Source organism: Pan paniscus, chromosome 8 (genome assembly GCF_029289425.2).
Source record: "Pan paniscus chromosome 8, NHGRI_mPanPan1-v2.0_pri, whole genome shotgun sequence".
Classification (NCBI taxonomy): domain Eukaryota; kingdom Metazoa; phylum Chordata; class Mammalia; order Primates; family Hominidae; genus Pan; species Pan paniscus.
This window is the reverse complement of record NC_073257.2, coordinates 65,163,528-65,180,034: the sequence shown is the minus strand read 5'-3', so window position 1 is coordinate 65,180,034 and position 16,507 is coordinate 65,163,528. Positions and strand designations below refer to the sequence as shown.

The following is a 16,507-nucleotide window of genomic DNA, read 5'->3' as shown; positions in this document are numbered from 1 at the left end:
GTCAGTTACACTTTAGTATTATAGAAATTTACAAGCAGTTTTCTGAGGGCGAGATCTCACTGAGAAAAAGAAAGGACTGTGAGAGTACCAAGGGGCTTCCCTGAGTACAAAAGGGCTTCGCTAAAGCTGATAAGCAATTAGAGAGGAAATAGGGGTCAGTGGCTGAACATAACTTCTCTTCTGTTCCATTGTTTCGCCTTGTTTTGTTAATTTATTTCTGGACTCATTTAAACTCCTTCCAACTCTAACCATCTCTATCTTTCCTCAGTTCTGAATACTTAAGCCTCTTCCTCAAAAACAAACAAATTGTATTAACACATCTAAAAAGCTGCTCTGACTCAGTTTGCCCAGTGAGATCAGTTTGTAAGTGGTCAAAGACAAAACAACCCAAGGACACTACAAATCAAAGTAAGCATGACAATTTTTAGCACCTTCTCCTCAGTCTTTCTGAGGACTGTCCCATGACACGTTAGAAGAAATTTTTGGCTCAAAAAAGATGCCCTCGCATGCACATGCCATTACCTCACCAGGATGCCTTGGAATTAATTATATCTAGACAATTAGGTCTCTGAGATTTGCTGAAGGCCAGAATTGTTCATTTTACATTTTAAGATTCTCTACCACCAGGGAATTTGAAGTTGCCTTCCAGGGCCCACATCCAATGAATCTAATTGATTTCCAAAGTCCCCTTTATAGTCAAACACTGCCTGTACCCATTTGTTCATTCAGCCAACGCTTCCTCAGCGCAAAGTATGAGCCAGGAAATGTCTTCCACCCTAGCGACAAGGAAATGGAGACATAGCCCCTGCCTTTTTGGAACTCAGACTGTTCTCATACCCAAAAACCCAAAGATGAACAGGGCTAAATGTGATCAGTTATGGGAATAATGCCAACTACTACAGGCGTGGTACAGGCAGAATTTTACAAAGGCAGGATGAACTGAAGTGGGGGACATGTGAAGAGTCCAAATTGTGAATGCTTTCTCCCAGGCCAAGGCATTTAAAGGGGAATAAAAATCAAAGTGAGGAGTCATGAAGCGTTTCCAAAAGAGAAACCCAAGATTGGGAGATGTCTTTCTTCTACTGAAAACTTTCTTGAGTCTCAAGTGCACAGGGTTCGAAATTCAGCACAGCCACCTGTTAGCTGAGTGACCTTCAGAGAGTGGCTTAGCCTCTCTTGACCACGGTATCTTCATGCGTCGAGTGGGGGAGATAATGATATTCATCTCAGAGGGCAGTTGTAGGCACTGAGTAAGGTTCTGTCAGTTTGGAATTTAGCAGAGTTCTTGCTACACAGCAAAGACAGCTGTCATTATTCACATTATGATTACTATTATTTTCACTGGTAATGATACTAATGAGACAAAATTTTTCCTTAAGGAAAATTATCTTCTATTTGTATTCAAAAGATAATTCAAAATTGTAAGTGGGGGATTTAAGTAAATATATTTCACCATATGGGATATCTCTGAAAGATATCTAAGAGATGGAACCATGGTTATCTCTGGGAAGCCAAATGGGAGGCAAGAGGTAGAGATGAAAAAAGATGTACTTCTCATTGTATATATTTTATTTTTATGTGAGTTTTTACCATATGACTATCTTACCTGTTCAAGAAAAAGACAGAAAGAGCAATTTGTTAGCAATATAGGAAAAAATTATAGATGATAGCCAGATCTCTTCATGAGAGTGAAGATAACAATTATAATGATAAGAGTTTATATTTATTGAGAACTTCTTGTATGCCTGGCATGTTAAAAAAAAAACCTATTTACATGTATTAACTTGTTCATTCCTCACATACAATGAGAGATGGTCAGTTTCTGCAAATTAAAGATGAGACTCGAGGAGGCTTAAAAACATACCCAAGATTACTTACCCGGCTGGTAAGTAGCAGAGCTGGAATTTGGGCCAGACAGTCTGGCCCTGTGTGGCTACACACACACACACACACACGTCTCTGTACGATCACAGTTGGATGTGCCTGCAGCAATGTGCCAGACAGACACTAAGTTGATGCCCTGTTCCCATGCTTCACTGGCCCAGCTCCATGGCCACATTTAGCAACCTATTGATATCCATGGCTTTTATATGGATTCCACAGATAGAAGTCATTTTACAGAAGAAAGAAGAATACCATTTAAAGAATTAAAAAATATATCCCTGGTGGCTGAACATGCTGGAACTAAAAACAATATTAAATGTTGAGATCCAAAAGGAACTAAAGAATTGGTGAGTCTTTTTCCTGGCTCTTCCAAGAATCTGCACATTTTTTTGAGATCTGTCTGCTTTGCACCTGCCAAATGAAGTATTAAATTTATGAGGGTGAAGCTAAGCCAGAGCTACTGATCAGTGAAATTGTTTGCAACTGGGTAGAAGAGCTGCACTGCTGAGAACTCCAGAAAATGGCAACATCACTCAAAGCCTGCAGGATCCTGCTGTGAAAATATTACAAAGTTGCATGCACTTGAATGCCTGGATGCCAGAGGCTCAGGGAAGAGGTTATTTTATGAGCCTTGTGAAACTTCTGTATGATGCTGGGCCAATTGCTCCCCAAACTAATAAGATCAGAGTTTAGAAGTAGTCTGTCTCAACTCTGAGACTGGCATTTATTTATCAAGATATTAAAGCAAAATCTACTTTTTAGAAAACACCATATTAAAATAGGTTTTATTTACCATTTAAGAGGCAATCTTCCCGTCTTAAGTTTAACTTAAATTTAAATTTATGCCTCTTGAGTAGTTCACAGCTTACATGAGTCATTTTCATATTTTTCTATTTGTTGTCAGTGAATTCCAAGGCTAATAGGATAGTGGAACCAAAATGTACTTATAACAGATATGTAAGTGCTTGCAGAAAAATGGGCTTTGCAGAAGCCTGGAGAGCTGAAGACAAACACATTATTCACAGATACCTAGACATTGACTCTGCTTTCTCTCCCTGAGCTATAAAAATGTGATCACATTGATGTCCTGTTCAAGCACCAGGAATGTTATAAATAGTCTTCTAAACTAAACCACATGGATTGTCAGGAGTAGCTCTTTGAAATAGAGATAAAGACTCTAAGGATAAATGAGCAATGGTGTGACAGTAATTGAGTGTGTCCATCTGGCTAGCTCTACCTGCAGGGTGTTATCATCAGTGTTCAAACACGCCAGTGGTTTACCAGTTCATTGGCCTGGGACAAGTATGTCCCAAATGAGACCCCGTGATAGACCAGCATCTCTGCTTCTGCTTCACTGACCACTCTGGAATCCATGCCTAGCCCTCCCAAGGTACATAACCATGCAGATATGCACACATGTACACATAAAAAAATTTTTTAAAAATAATCCCTAAACAATTCATTAATAAAATAATACCTCTGTTGAGTTAGCTAGTCATAATTTACAATTAAGGGCATAATTCCTAAATTTATGAGGAAGGGAGACTTTTCTTAATTTTAGTTAAGTCCATGCCATTCCATTTCCATTATGAATATATTATCAACCTTCCTAAAAAAGGAAAGGTGGTCTGTAATTTGCTTTCCCTTAAGAATTTCAATAAGGGCTAACATTTTTCTGTTATGCTTGGAAGTTTTCGACTCATTCCTTCCCAAATTCGGCTGTTTGATGTGAAACCTCCACAGTGCCAAGTGAAGTCTAGGATGTGTTTTTAGAAACAGAAACTTCTTCTATTACCAAGGTCATCTTTGAGATTAGTATTCTAGAGTCACCAGTGTGTATAAATGGTTGGAATCTGCTCTCATTGATAAAACAACAGTAACCTGATAAATCACATAATTCCACCAGATCAGTGAAAGTAGAGTCTGGTTTTCAGACCATAATATCTGAAAATTGGTTTTGATCTGTAGAGCCCTGGCTTAACTTAAATTTAATTTTTTCCATAAAAAATTCCATTTACTTCCTCCTAAAAGAATATAAAATTCATTAGGTTAAGAAGGCTTTATGCCATTTATAGGAGTACAAATGTGAATGTAACCATGAAACAATGAGCACAATGGAATTGCTAAAATCATAGCTGACAAACAAAATTCTAGAAAGGGCGCCATTGCCTTAATTAGTTGATATTAATTTGCAACTTTCAGTGAAACAAGCAGAGTTGACAACTACCTGCAACCCCTCTCTGGATTGACCTCCACTGAACTTTGCTCCCTAAATAAAATTAGGCTCTTAAAAATTTTAAATATATAATTCAAAGGAGTACACTAAAATTTTGATAGTATGATGAAAACACTACTGACTGAATTCTCATAAATAAATAAACATGACAGCTTAAGCCTACTACTCTGACTTCTAAGTTGGGCTCCAGCTGTTTCACTGGCCAAAACTCACAAGGATTAATTGGGCAGTATTCACTCACAGAATGAGAATTGTAACACATAAAAATAAAGTAGCCTCCTTGAAGAACTGCTCTGCATCCATAAGCCAATTAATATATCTGATTGTAATTAAAATGATAATAATAATAATAACTTGTTATATATAGCTGAATTGAATCAGGGCCCCATCACGGGTATTAAATAGAGCACAGATAGCCTTTGGTATAGAGGAGCAGTTCAATTCTTAAAATATTTACAGGCACAAACAATGTCTTTGGAAGATGTGCCAACTCATGCACTGCTGTGGGGCACTAAGCAGACATTGAATAAAGAACGTGCCAAATAAAGAAGGGGAAGGTGCTTGTTACCACAGAAGCTACTTAAAGATATGGCCTGTGGCCCAGCCAAATAATTAATCTGCTGTGTGCTTTTAGTGCACTGCAGAGTGTGGGAGCTCTATGGATAAACGTCTTCCTATTTACTCCAGTTCTTGCAGATTTCCCTTAGAATTTGTCCCCATTATTGTATAAAGTCTCTAAGGAAAAGGTGGAAAAACACATGCCACAAGACTATTCTGGTTTGTATATTTTTTTAAAAAGTTGTTTATTGTTTTATTAAACATTTGATTTTGAATATCTTTAGGTGGAACCAAACTTTCCGCAGTCACCTTAGAATTCTCCCCATGCTCCTCCATTCCCTACCGTTTATGCTCATATTGTCTATGTTGATGTTACCTGCCTGGCCCCAGAAGTTTACGACTTACTCTAAAGGCAGAGATTATGCCTTCATCTATTTTATCTTTAATCAACAAAATCACTAACTGCCAGGCACTGGGCTGTTTCCTGGGGCAAAATGAATTTTTTGTAATGTCTGTGCCCTCACTGGAGGTCATAGTCAATTAGAAAGACAAACACTATAACTGTAGTTATACTTTTTTGAGTCACAATTAGAAGAGTACATAAAGCACCTAAGAAAGACAGAGAGGGCTAAAGACATCAGCAGGTAAGAAAGAGGTGGTCAGGGAAGGCTTCTAAGATGATCTCCTGAACTTCATTTAGAAAATAAATGCCTAGGCAACCACAGGAGAAGCAGGTGTTCCTGCTGTAACATCATTTTTAAAACCACAGAGGCATGAAATGCAAAGTGAGTTAACACAGGTAGCAGGTCAAGTGTGAGAGAATGACAGGCACTAAATCCCACAGCTCTATCATAAAGTAGAATGGGTAACCTTGGACAATTTGCTCAACCTCATGTGTGAAATGCAGATAATAATTTTTTCATGGCGCTCCAGTGAGAACTTAATCTGATAATATTTGTTAAAGTTCTTAATGTAGCACCTAGCACATGGGATGCATTCAAATGTTCATTTGACCTAATTCACATGACAGCACCTTGGCATTCAGGTCCCTTTTGATGGATTTTCTGTGGATCTCCATTAGAGCGTTGCTACAGTGACCAGGAGTCCAAGCAATGATAGTGAGGGTACTGTGGTTTTGCACTTGTGAAAAATAATATCTTCAACCTGCTTTCTAGATGATGCAGGCATATCACATTTTTGTTCATTAGAACACATGGTAGCTAATCTTCAAAAATAGCCCTAATGAGCCCTACCTCTTGGTATTCATGCTTTTGTGAAAGTCTCTCTCCCAAAAATTTGGCTCTGGGGTACTTTTCCAAGGGTATGCAGCAGAAGTGGCATTCTGCCAGTTCTGGAGCTAAGACTTAAGAAGTCCGTGTAGCTTTTATGCTCTTATGAGCCTTGAACTAGCGTGTAATAAGCCAGGCTACTCTGCTGGAGAGACCACATGGAGAAACAACAGACAGAGGCTATGTAGAGAGAGAGAGGCCCTGAAATTTCATGGAGAGAGTGCCTCAGCCATCCTAACACCCCAGCTGAGCCTAGACTTCCAGCCATCTCCACCAAGGCACTAGAAATGTAAGTGAGGCAATATTGCACTTTCCAGCCAATACAGCCTCATACGAACCCCAAAGAAATTAATAGAAACATTATTCGGCTGAACTCTTATAAACCCATTGATGTATAAGTAATAACAATATTGTTATTGTGTCATTTTGCTTTGGAGTAATTTATTCCACAGTAATAGTTAACGGAGATAAATAGAGCAAGACACAGGTTCGGCCCTTGCCAGAAGACTGAGAACATAGAAGTACCTATGCCTTTAGGCAAATACGAGCTAATCTTTTTTTTCCCTTTCTCTATATTTAAGTAATCTATCCAGTGCTGACTTAAATATCATTTGTGACAAAGTACTTTAGTTTATCTTCAATGGTAAGAAAGACCCCAAATTTTAGTTAGTATATGGATTTCCTGAATAAAGAGTGCACTTCTCTTGCATTTAGGTGTGTCCAAATAACTAAGTTCTGCCCAGTGGGCTGTAATCAGAAATGTCACATGCGGCTTTTAGATAGAGTTCTTAACAGGAGGGAACACATTCTCTTCGTTCTTTTCTCTGCCTGCTGGCATGAATGGAGACAGAATAGCTGGAGGTCAGGCAGCCACATTTTACCATAAGATCAAAGTCACATATTGATAGCAGAGCAATAAGGTAGAAAAAGTCTAGTTCCCTGATGATTGTGGAGTTATACATCTGAACTGCTCACCTTCAGACTTTTTACATGAAAGAGATATAAACTCCTAGTTCATTTAAAACAATGGGAAGCCGAGGTGGGAGTATCACTTGAGGCCAAGAATTTGAGACCAGCCTGGGCAACATGGCAAAACCCCATCTCTACTAAAAGTACAAAAATTAGCCAGGCATGGTGGTGCATGCCTGTAATCCCAGATACTCAGGTGGCTGAGGCATGAGAATCGCTTGAACCCAGCAGGCCAAGGTTACAGTGAGCCTAGATGGTGCCACTGCACTCCAGCCTGAATGACAGAGTGAGAATCTGTCTCAAAAAAACAAAAAAATGTAGTTTTGGTATTCTGGCATTTGCAACCAAATCCAGTCCTGACAGATACATCATTTTAAAGCCGACAATCCCCAAATTTATAACTCCTGTCCCAACCTCTCCCTTGAACTCAACTTCTTGTACCCATCTGCCTGTTTTTATCACCATTAGATATCTAACAGGCATCTCAAATTTAATGCGTCTAAAATCGCACCCTTAATTTCACTTACATCCAAAAAGCTTCTTGCACTTTCTTACCCTTTGCAGTAAGTGAGAACTCCACTGTGAGTTATGCAAGCCAAAAACCTCAGAGTCACATTCACTCCTCTTTTTCTGTCATACCTCATCTAGTCCTCAGCAAATCCTGTTGGCTCTACCATCAAAAGCTGACAATGTTTTTACCACCTCCACTACTACTAACCTTATCCTAGCCACCTTTCTCCTCAGTGAGATATTTGCAACAGCCCCCACTCTTATTTCCTCCCAGTGTTCAGTGTGATCTTTTAAAAATATGTCAGATTATGTCACTATTTCTTCCAAACTCTTTCGATAGCTTCTTAGCTCAGAGGTAATCCCAAATTTTTACTTTGCCTACAAGTCTCTACGTGATCTTGCCTATCCCCTGCACTATCTCTCTGACCTTATCTCGTGCCTCTGTGACTTTCATTATTGTGCCCCAGCCACTCTGGCCTCTTCTTTTCTTTATCCATATATGGTCCAAAGGGTTTTTAATCTATTGTGGCCTCAGCCTGGAACATTCTTTTCCCCAGACATATTCATGGCTTGCTCCCCGCTGCCTTAGATTCTCTGATGAAAGAGAAGCCTTCTCTATCCTTCCTATATGAAATAGCCATCCGCTACTTCTCAAGAGAACTTTCTCTTTCCACTCGATGCAAAATAGACACTTCATAAGCAGCTTAATTGTTTCTTATGGCATGAATTAATACCTGACATATTACATAGTCACTGCTTTATTTTCAGTCCCCTCCCACTAGATTGTAAAATCTACTAGATTGCTGGATCTTTGTATGTTTTATTTGTTCTTGAATCCCCAGAACCTCTAACAGTACCAGGGACATAATGAGTGTTCCATCAGTATTTGTGGAGTGGATGAATAAAGTGTGCACAATAGACTTGTATACAGAATTTTAAATAAGAAAAGAAGGACTCCAAAGTGAAGAGAAAAATCTTAGGGGACTTCAACTATTATTATCTGGTCTCTGAGTTCTAAGGTCCCCTTGTGGGCAAAGGCCAGAGTGTCGGCCTGTTTCAAAGAGGAAGAAATTGAGAAAAGCCAAAATCAAAACCAGAACTAACTTAATGGTAAACTAAAAAGAAGCCAAAAGATGTGTTCTAAGTGTTTTCAAATTTAAAAGAATTAAAAAAATCATGCTTCCAATTGAAGCAAGGGTGGAGTCAAGTTCAAACTATATAATGATATTTGAAGATTGCTATTAGATGTTTGATTAAGTGGCACACAGAATAGCCAACCTTAAAAATTAGGCATGGAGTGATTAAGTAAAATTATGGGCCAGGCCTTGTTCAACAAGATTGAAGTTAAACCTTCAAGATGTGAAACACTTATTTTCAAACATGCATGGGAGCTCCCTGCTGGCTTGAGGCATTAAGGAATGTAAGCAAAGTCAGCAGTTGGGGGAAAAGATAACTACGTCTTGTTTGTATGCCCGCTTTTATTTTACAACAAAACCCAAAACATTTCATTTGATTTAAAAACTGTTTTTCAGTATTAAATCTATTACTTGGCAACTGTGACAAAATCACCGTGGAGTTTCTTTGCAATACTACGATCTAGCCACCACTAAAACAATCTGAGGCAGTAAGTTTGAGGTAGAGTACAGGTGTAGGCATTTTGTTTATGTACTTATTTTTCATTCTACAGATATCACAGATGCTCCATCAAGGTTGAAACTGTGGGAGCTCAGAAACCATTATCCCAAAATCTAGCACTTTGACATGAGAACTGAAGAAGAAGGTTTTAGGTCTCTGACCTTGCCCTGCTCCTCCTGTCTATCAATCCTTTGTCATTTCCAAAGCACAGAATATAAGTTGTTCTCTGAAGTTTCTTTATCTGCCCAAATTTCAGACATGCCAAAGAAGAAAACAGTTACCTTGGGCTCCTTTTCTAAGCTTTTATTAACTGAACTCATCTTGCAGAAAGAAAGACTGAAATCTGTCAACACACTTGGACAGACTTTTGTCACAAATCACTGTCTGCTCTAAGGGCCCAACAGACTTTGTCCCAGGCCATTGTATGTTATTGAAGCCCATTGAATTCTCCTAAAGATAATTTATTATGCTCCATCAAATCATCCATACTTCTCCATCTCCTTTTCCCCTAAGGAAAAGGATATATAATTATCTGTAATCCATTGGGATATATACTCTGTGCTCCTCCCCTGTGCATGCTAATAATTTTGTATGCCATTTCTGTCTTTTGTGAGTCGATGTTTGAGCAAACCTTCAGAGGGCAAAGGGGAAGTTTTCCCTTGGCCTCTAAAAAACCAATGACTTCATCTATGTGAGGCTCTGAACACTGTGAAAATTCGGAAGTAAACAATGTATGGTTCCTGCCACCAAAGAACATACAAATTACATTTTGGTTATCTCAGAACAGTAGGGTTATAACGATGTTTATTTGTCTTCAGTTTGTCTTTCTGTGTTTTCTAAGTTTTCCGTAAAAGATATAAATTAGTTTGTGATAAAATGAAACAAAAGTTATTTTTTAAAGTTCAAGAACCTAAAATCGTTTTGTCTTTCCCTATGTGTTTTGTATATAAATCAGAAAATGTATCCTGCTATACCAGTGACTAAACTTCAGGTAGGTATTATTGTATATGGTCGCTGTCAGTAATAGTGTGTTTTAAGAATCCATGGAAATCTCGAAGAAGTAAAGCTTAGTTTACAAAACCCCTGGAAAGTGTTAGAGGACTAAATGGGGGCACTTCTCTTTGCAATCACTGAGAAAGGAGATCGTAACAAAAACAAAAATCCTTTTATGCTGGTTCACAGTTGTTTTCATATACAGAAGTTGTATTAACATGTAGGGCTGTTTTATGTAACATGAAAGTCCAGCTCCCCAATAACCGCCTTGTTTCCCCCTCCCACCATAGCCCCGCTTTGCTGGGCTCTTGCCAAGGTCTGCTGACAACTAGTCCCCTTCTCTCTGCCAGGGCAGCTGTCTACAAAATCTTCATATTGCCTGGTGAGTTCTCTGAACCTTAGTTTTCAAGCCCTGAAAGTAAAATTTCTTCAGAGCTAGAGCCAGGAACTACATTTGCAAGTGACCTTCACTGCTATAATCCTCAGGGCTGCCTTTAGCCAAAGCACAACACAATCGTTTGCAGAATCTTTGCTGCTCCGTCAGTGCATCACCCAGCCCTACAGCCTTGCGACCTCCAGAGGACAGAGGAGAAATGGGCGCCTCCCAGCGTTGCGCAGCAGGAGTGGGCATGCTCACGCCAGCGCGTGGGTATATGGAGGGCTTTGCGCTGCCTTAGGAAACCCGGGTTCCGAGGCAGTTCCTGCAGCGGGACTGCTCCCTTGCCCGCTCACGAGGCCCTTGTCGGGCTGGGCTGATCCCTGGGTTCCCGAGATAGGATTTCCTCTACCTTTCCCTTTGATTCATCGCTGTGGTTCATTTGGCTGGCTCCAATCTTGGCTCCATTTGAAGGCAGCTGCCCCGAGTGGGGTTGAGACACAGATTTCTTCACAGATACATTCACCACACGCAGTGCAACTGCAGTAACCACTACTAATATGACCTTAGAGTTGTCAGCTCTCATTAAAGCCAAGCCGAGTGGGCTAAAGACAAAATGAAGGTTGTTGAAAGAAAGAAAACGTCTAATTATGATAAACTTTTGGATCTAGTGCCAACATTAACCCAAAATGGTGAAAAAACTTTAACAAAATATTTTTGACTTTGAGCAAAGTCTTAGCTAAATATTTTGAACTGTTTCATTATATTATGTAAAATACATTACATTCAGTTTATCATACAAAATAGAATGACATAATGACATAATAATGGCAGATCATTTTAATTTGTCCATTTGAAATGGCTTATTTTAAAAATTAAGTTTTGAAGCTCCAAGAGTATTTACAAATCCCCAAGGACTGCCTTTGGGGAGTATTTTCATAAAGTAGAAAGGTAATGCCCTCATTTTCGGACTTGAACTATAAAAATGGTGACAAATATACTCTTGTGAATAGAACTGTCTAGAGGAAGAGACTTGATTGACCTTATCTACAAGATACCTAAACAACCAGTTATTCCAGTCATCCTGGAAGTCGGGGGAGCAGAACGAAATATTTACGAAGGGTGGACTTTGGAACTGTTGTATAGCACTGGTTGATTATTTTTATTTCTCACCTAATGGCCTTAGTCTATGTACTTATCTGAAATGATCTTCAAACTCTCCAATCACACTTGCTCACCTTCTTTAATTCCCTTGCTTAAAAGCCTTCAAAACAAATTACAAAAGCAATAACTAACCCTAAGTGTGGGCCCACTGTAGATGAGGAACAATTTTTTTTTTTCAGATAATGGCTCACTTACTTCTACAACTCAATGAAGCAGGTGGCATTCTCAGTTATATGTCAGAAAACCAAGGCAAAGAAAGAAGTTACTTACTCAAAGATCATATTGGGATTTAAACCCAAGTAATTCGCACCCATGTTGTTAACCATTCTATTATTATTGTCCATAATTCTTCATTATTACAGAATAAAAGCCAAACTTTTTAGCATAGTATGTAAGACCTATTGTAAACTGACCTCATTGTTTCCATCAACTCCTATTTATCCTCCAAGCATCAAATCATCCCTACATACCTACATTCATCATCTTTCTTTATATTTCTGCCAAGCCCCCATTTCCACCACTGGTGACTCCTATTTATCTTTTGAGACTCAACCAATGTCACCTCTTATGTAGATTTACATTACTTGCATAAACAAAGTTTTCCCCATGCTAGAATATTCATGTTATGCATTCTTCTCTTAGCATCCATAATATTATATGGTAAGTATTCCTCTGCATGCCTATCTCCCTTTCTAGAACAGAGTTTTTCCAGCTGGGGGTTGTATCTATTAGTGGGTGGCGAAATCAACTTAGAGGGGTCAAAACCAGTCTTTACCATAGTAAAAGGGAGTAGAAAAATCACGCAGTTAAAAATGAATGATGATTCATGGAACTATTATTTCACTGTGCATACATGTTTGTGTGTTATTATGGGTTGGACTGTGTTTCCCCCAAAATATATATTAAATCCCATATTAGTCCATTCTCACACTGCTATGAAGAAATATCCAAGACTGGGTAATTTATAAAGGGAAGAGGTTTAATTGACTCACAGTTCTGCATTGCTGGGGAGGCTTCAGGAAACTTACAATCATGGCAGAAGGCAAAGAAGAGGAGGAACTTTCTTCACGGCGCAGCAGAACGAAGTCAGTACAAGCAAGGGAAACGTCAGACACTTATAAAACCATCAGATCTTGTGAGACTCACTTACTATCACGAGAACAGCATGGCGGAACTGGCCCCATTATCTGATTACCTCCACTTGGTCCTGCTCTTGACATGTGGGGATTATGGGGATTACAATTCAAGGTGAGATTTTGGGTGAGGACACCGCCAAACCATATCATTCCACCCATCACCCCTCCCAAATCTCATGTACTCACATTTTAAAACACAACCATCCTTTTCAACAGTCCTCCAAAGTCTTAGCTCATTCCAGAATTAACCTGAAAGTCCACGTCCAAAATTTCATCTGAGACAAGGCAAGTCTTTCTGCCTATGAGCCTGTAAAATCGAAAGCAAGATAGTTACTTCACAGATAGAATGGGGGTACAGGCATTGGGTAAATACACCTGTTCCAAATGGGAGAAACTGGCCAAAATAAAGAAGCTACAGGACCCATGCAAGTCCTAAACCCAATAGGGCAGTCATTAAACATTAAAGTTCCATAATGATGTCCTTTGACTCTTCATGTCTCACATCCAGGTCTTGCTGATGCAAGAGGTGGGTCCCCACAGTATTGGGCAGCTCTGCCCCTGTGGCTTTTCAGGGTACAGCCCCACTCCTGGCTGCTTTCACAGGCTGGTATTGAGTGCCTGCATCTTTTCCAGGTGCATGTTGCAAGCTGTCAGATCCACCATTCTGGGGTCTGGAGGATGGTGTCCCTCTTCTCATAGCTCCACTAGGAAGTGCCACAATGGGGACTCTGTGTGGGGCTCCAACCCCACATTTCCCTTCTACATTGCCGTAGCAGACATCCTCCATGAGGGCTCCATCCCTGCAGCACACTTCTGCCTGGAAATCCGGGCACTTCCATATATCTTCTGAAATCTGAGTGGAGGTTCTCAAACCTGAATTTCTGACTTCTGTGTACCTGCAGGCCCAGTACCACATGCAAACCACCAAGGCTTGGGGCTTACACCCTCTGAAGCAATGGCCCAAGCTGTACATTGGCCTCTTTTAGCCACAGCTGGAATGCAGGGCACCAAGTCCTGAGGCTACACAGAGCAGCAGTGGGGGTCTTGGGCCCAGCCCACAAAACCATTTTTCCCTCTTAAGCCTCCAGGCCGGTGATGGGAGGGCCTGCTCTGAAGGTCTCTAACATGCCCTGGAGACATTTTCCCCATTGTCTTGGTGATTAATATTCGGCTCCTTGTTACTTATGCAAATTTCTGCAGCTGGCTTGAATTTCTCCCCAGAAAATGGGTTTTTCTTTTCTATCACATCGTCAGGCTGCAAATTTTCCAAACTTTTATGCTCTGCTTCCTCTTGAAGCCAGATACCCTAAATCATCTCTCTCAAGTTCAAAGTTCCACAGATCTCCAGGGCAAGGGCAAACTGCTGCCAGTCTCTTTGCTAAAGCATAGCAAGAGTGACTTTTACTCCGGTATCCAACAAGTTCCTCACCTCCATCTGACACACCTCAACCTGGAATTAATTGTCCACATTACTATCAGCATTTTGGTCAAAGCCATTAAGTCTCCAGGAAGTTCCACACTTTCCCACATATTTCTATCTTCTTCTGATCCCTCCAAACTGTTCCCAACCTCTGCCTGTTAATAAGTTCCAAAGTCACTTCCACATTTTCAGGTATCTTTACAGCAGTGCCCCACTACCTTGGTACCAATTACTGTATTAATTCGTTCTCATACTGCTATGAAGGAATAACTAATACTGGGTAATCTATAAAGGAAAGAGCTTTAATTGACTCACAGTTCTGTAGAGCTTGGGAGGCCTCAGGAAACTTACAATCATGGCAGAAGGCAAAGGAGAAGCAGGAACCTTGTTCACAGGGTGGCAGGAAGGAGTGAGTGCAAGCAGGGGAAATGGCAGACACTTATACAACCATCAGATCTCGTGATACTCACTATCACAAGAACAGCAAGGAGGAAAGCACCCCTATGATTCCATTACCTCCATCTGGTCCCACCCTTGACACATGGGGATTGTGGGGATTACAGTTCAAGATTAGATTTTGGGTGGGGACAGAGCCAAACCACATCAAATCCTTTACTCAGAATGTGATCTTATTTGAAAATAGGATCATGACTGATGTGACTAGTGAAGTTAAAATGTGGTTATACTGGAGTAAGGTAGGCCTTTAATTTAATATGCCTGGTGCCCTTATAAAAAGAGACAAGGCACAGACACAGAAAGACACAGGAGGGGAGAATGCCATGTGATGACCAAGGCAGAGACTGAAATGCTATAGATGGAAGCCAAAGAATGACAAAGATAGGCAGCAAACCACCAGAAGCTGGGAAGATCCAAGGAAGGACTCTTCCCTAAAGGTTTCAGAAGGAGCATGGCATTGCCTACCAACACCTTGACTTTGAACTTCAAGCCTCCCAAACTGTGAGGCAGCAAATTTGTTTTAAGCCATCCCATTTGTGGAACTTTGTGATGGCAACCCTAGGAAACTAATACATGTGTGCAGGTGTGTACTGAATTGCAAGGTAAAATGTGTTCCTTACGATGGGCCCAGTCAAAGTTTGAAAACATTTTTTTACATTATGTACAATTCAAAGTCAGTGATAACATCTTATTTGTTCTTGTGTCTCTATAACCTGTTCTGTGTTTGCCACACAAGAGCTTAATATATGTTTGAGATCAAAAAGTGGGAAGTGAGAGGTGGGAAAAAAAGAAAAGAGTGGGAGGGAGAGAAGAAGAAAAGCAGGAGATGCAAAGGGCAAGGGGACAAGGGAAGGGGAGAAGAAGAGAGGGAAGAGAGAAGAAAGGTTGGTTTTGTGCTGGCTTTAGAATGGAAAACTGCCCAAGTTTCAGATCACTGTGGGGCTGAAATAATAAGAATAAAAGCCTTATTTAAAAGAGACGCTAATGACAAAAATACTTTAGTGACTTCCTACCTCCTTTTTTTTTTTTTTTTTTTTTTGGGATGGAGTCTTGCTCTGTTGCCCAGGCTGGAGTGCAGCGGTGCGATCTCTGCTCTGCCTCCCGGGTTCATGCCATTCCCCTGCCTCAGCCTTCCAAGTAGCTGGGACTACAGGCACCCGCCACCATGCCTGGCTAATTTTTTCTATTTTTAGTAGAGACGGGGTTTCACTGTATTAGCCAGGGTGTTCTTGATCTCCTGACCTCATGATCCACCCACCTCGGCCTCCCAAAGTGCTGGGATTACAGATGTGAGCCACCGCGCCTGGCCCCACCTCTTTTTGTAACATTAGAAACATTACAGTTGAGAATAAGCATAGGTTTTTATGAAAATAACAGAAACAGTTACAAATTATGTCCCATACAGAAATGATTCACTTCCATCCTGCAACCAATTCCAGAAAATGTTTATAAAATGAAGTAGTACTATCTCAAAGTACTCTGAAGTAGCTTCCTCATATTGGGACAGGCCTTAGAGCACACACATTTTCTGCTCTCCTGGCACACAGAAGTCAGCGTTCACACTTCCCTTCTCCACTACGGTGTTTCTCTCCTGTGTGGTCTGGGTAGAAGGTACCAGGAACCCAATGCCCCAGCAATGTTGCTTCTCCTGGGGAGATAACAGATTTCCAGCCTGAAATGGAACGATGGTACAATGGTACAAATGGTACAATGAATGGGGAATTGCATTAGTGTTCTAGTTACTTGGAGATGAAGTTTTGTGTATTTTACTTGAAATATGTTATTTCTTCTCTATCATGTTTGCCTTTATTATAATTCTATTAAATAACAATTATTCATTGATTCAGAAAGTACATAGGTAGAAACAGTAATTTTTTTTTT

At 40.2% G+C, this 16,507-nt stretch overlaps 1 long non-coding RNA gene across 1 annotated transcript in view; it reads right to left on the bottom strand.

Moving 5' to 3' along the window:
- The window catches only part of LOC129393211 (uncharacterized), a 212,605-nt gene that overhangs the window by 166,357 nt on the left and 29,741 nt on the right, over positions 1–16,507 (bottom strand). The window contains exon 2 of the long non-coding RNA XR_008619928.1: positions 12,937–13,057. This is a non-coding gene — a long non-coding RNA (uncharacterized LOC129393211). The remainder of the gene's footprint in view (positions 1–12,936; positions 13,058–16,507) is intronic.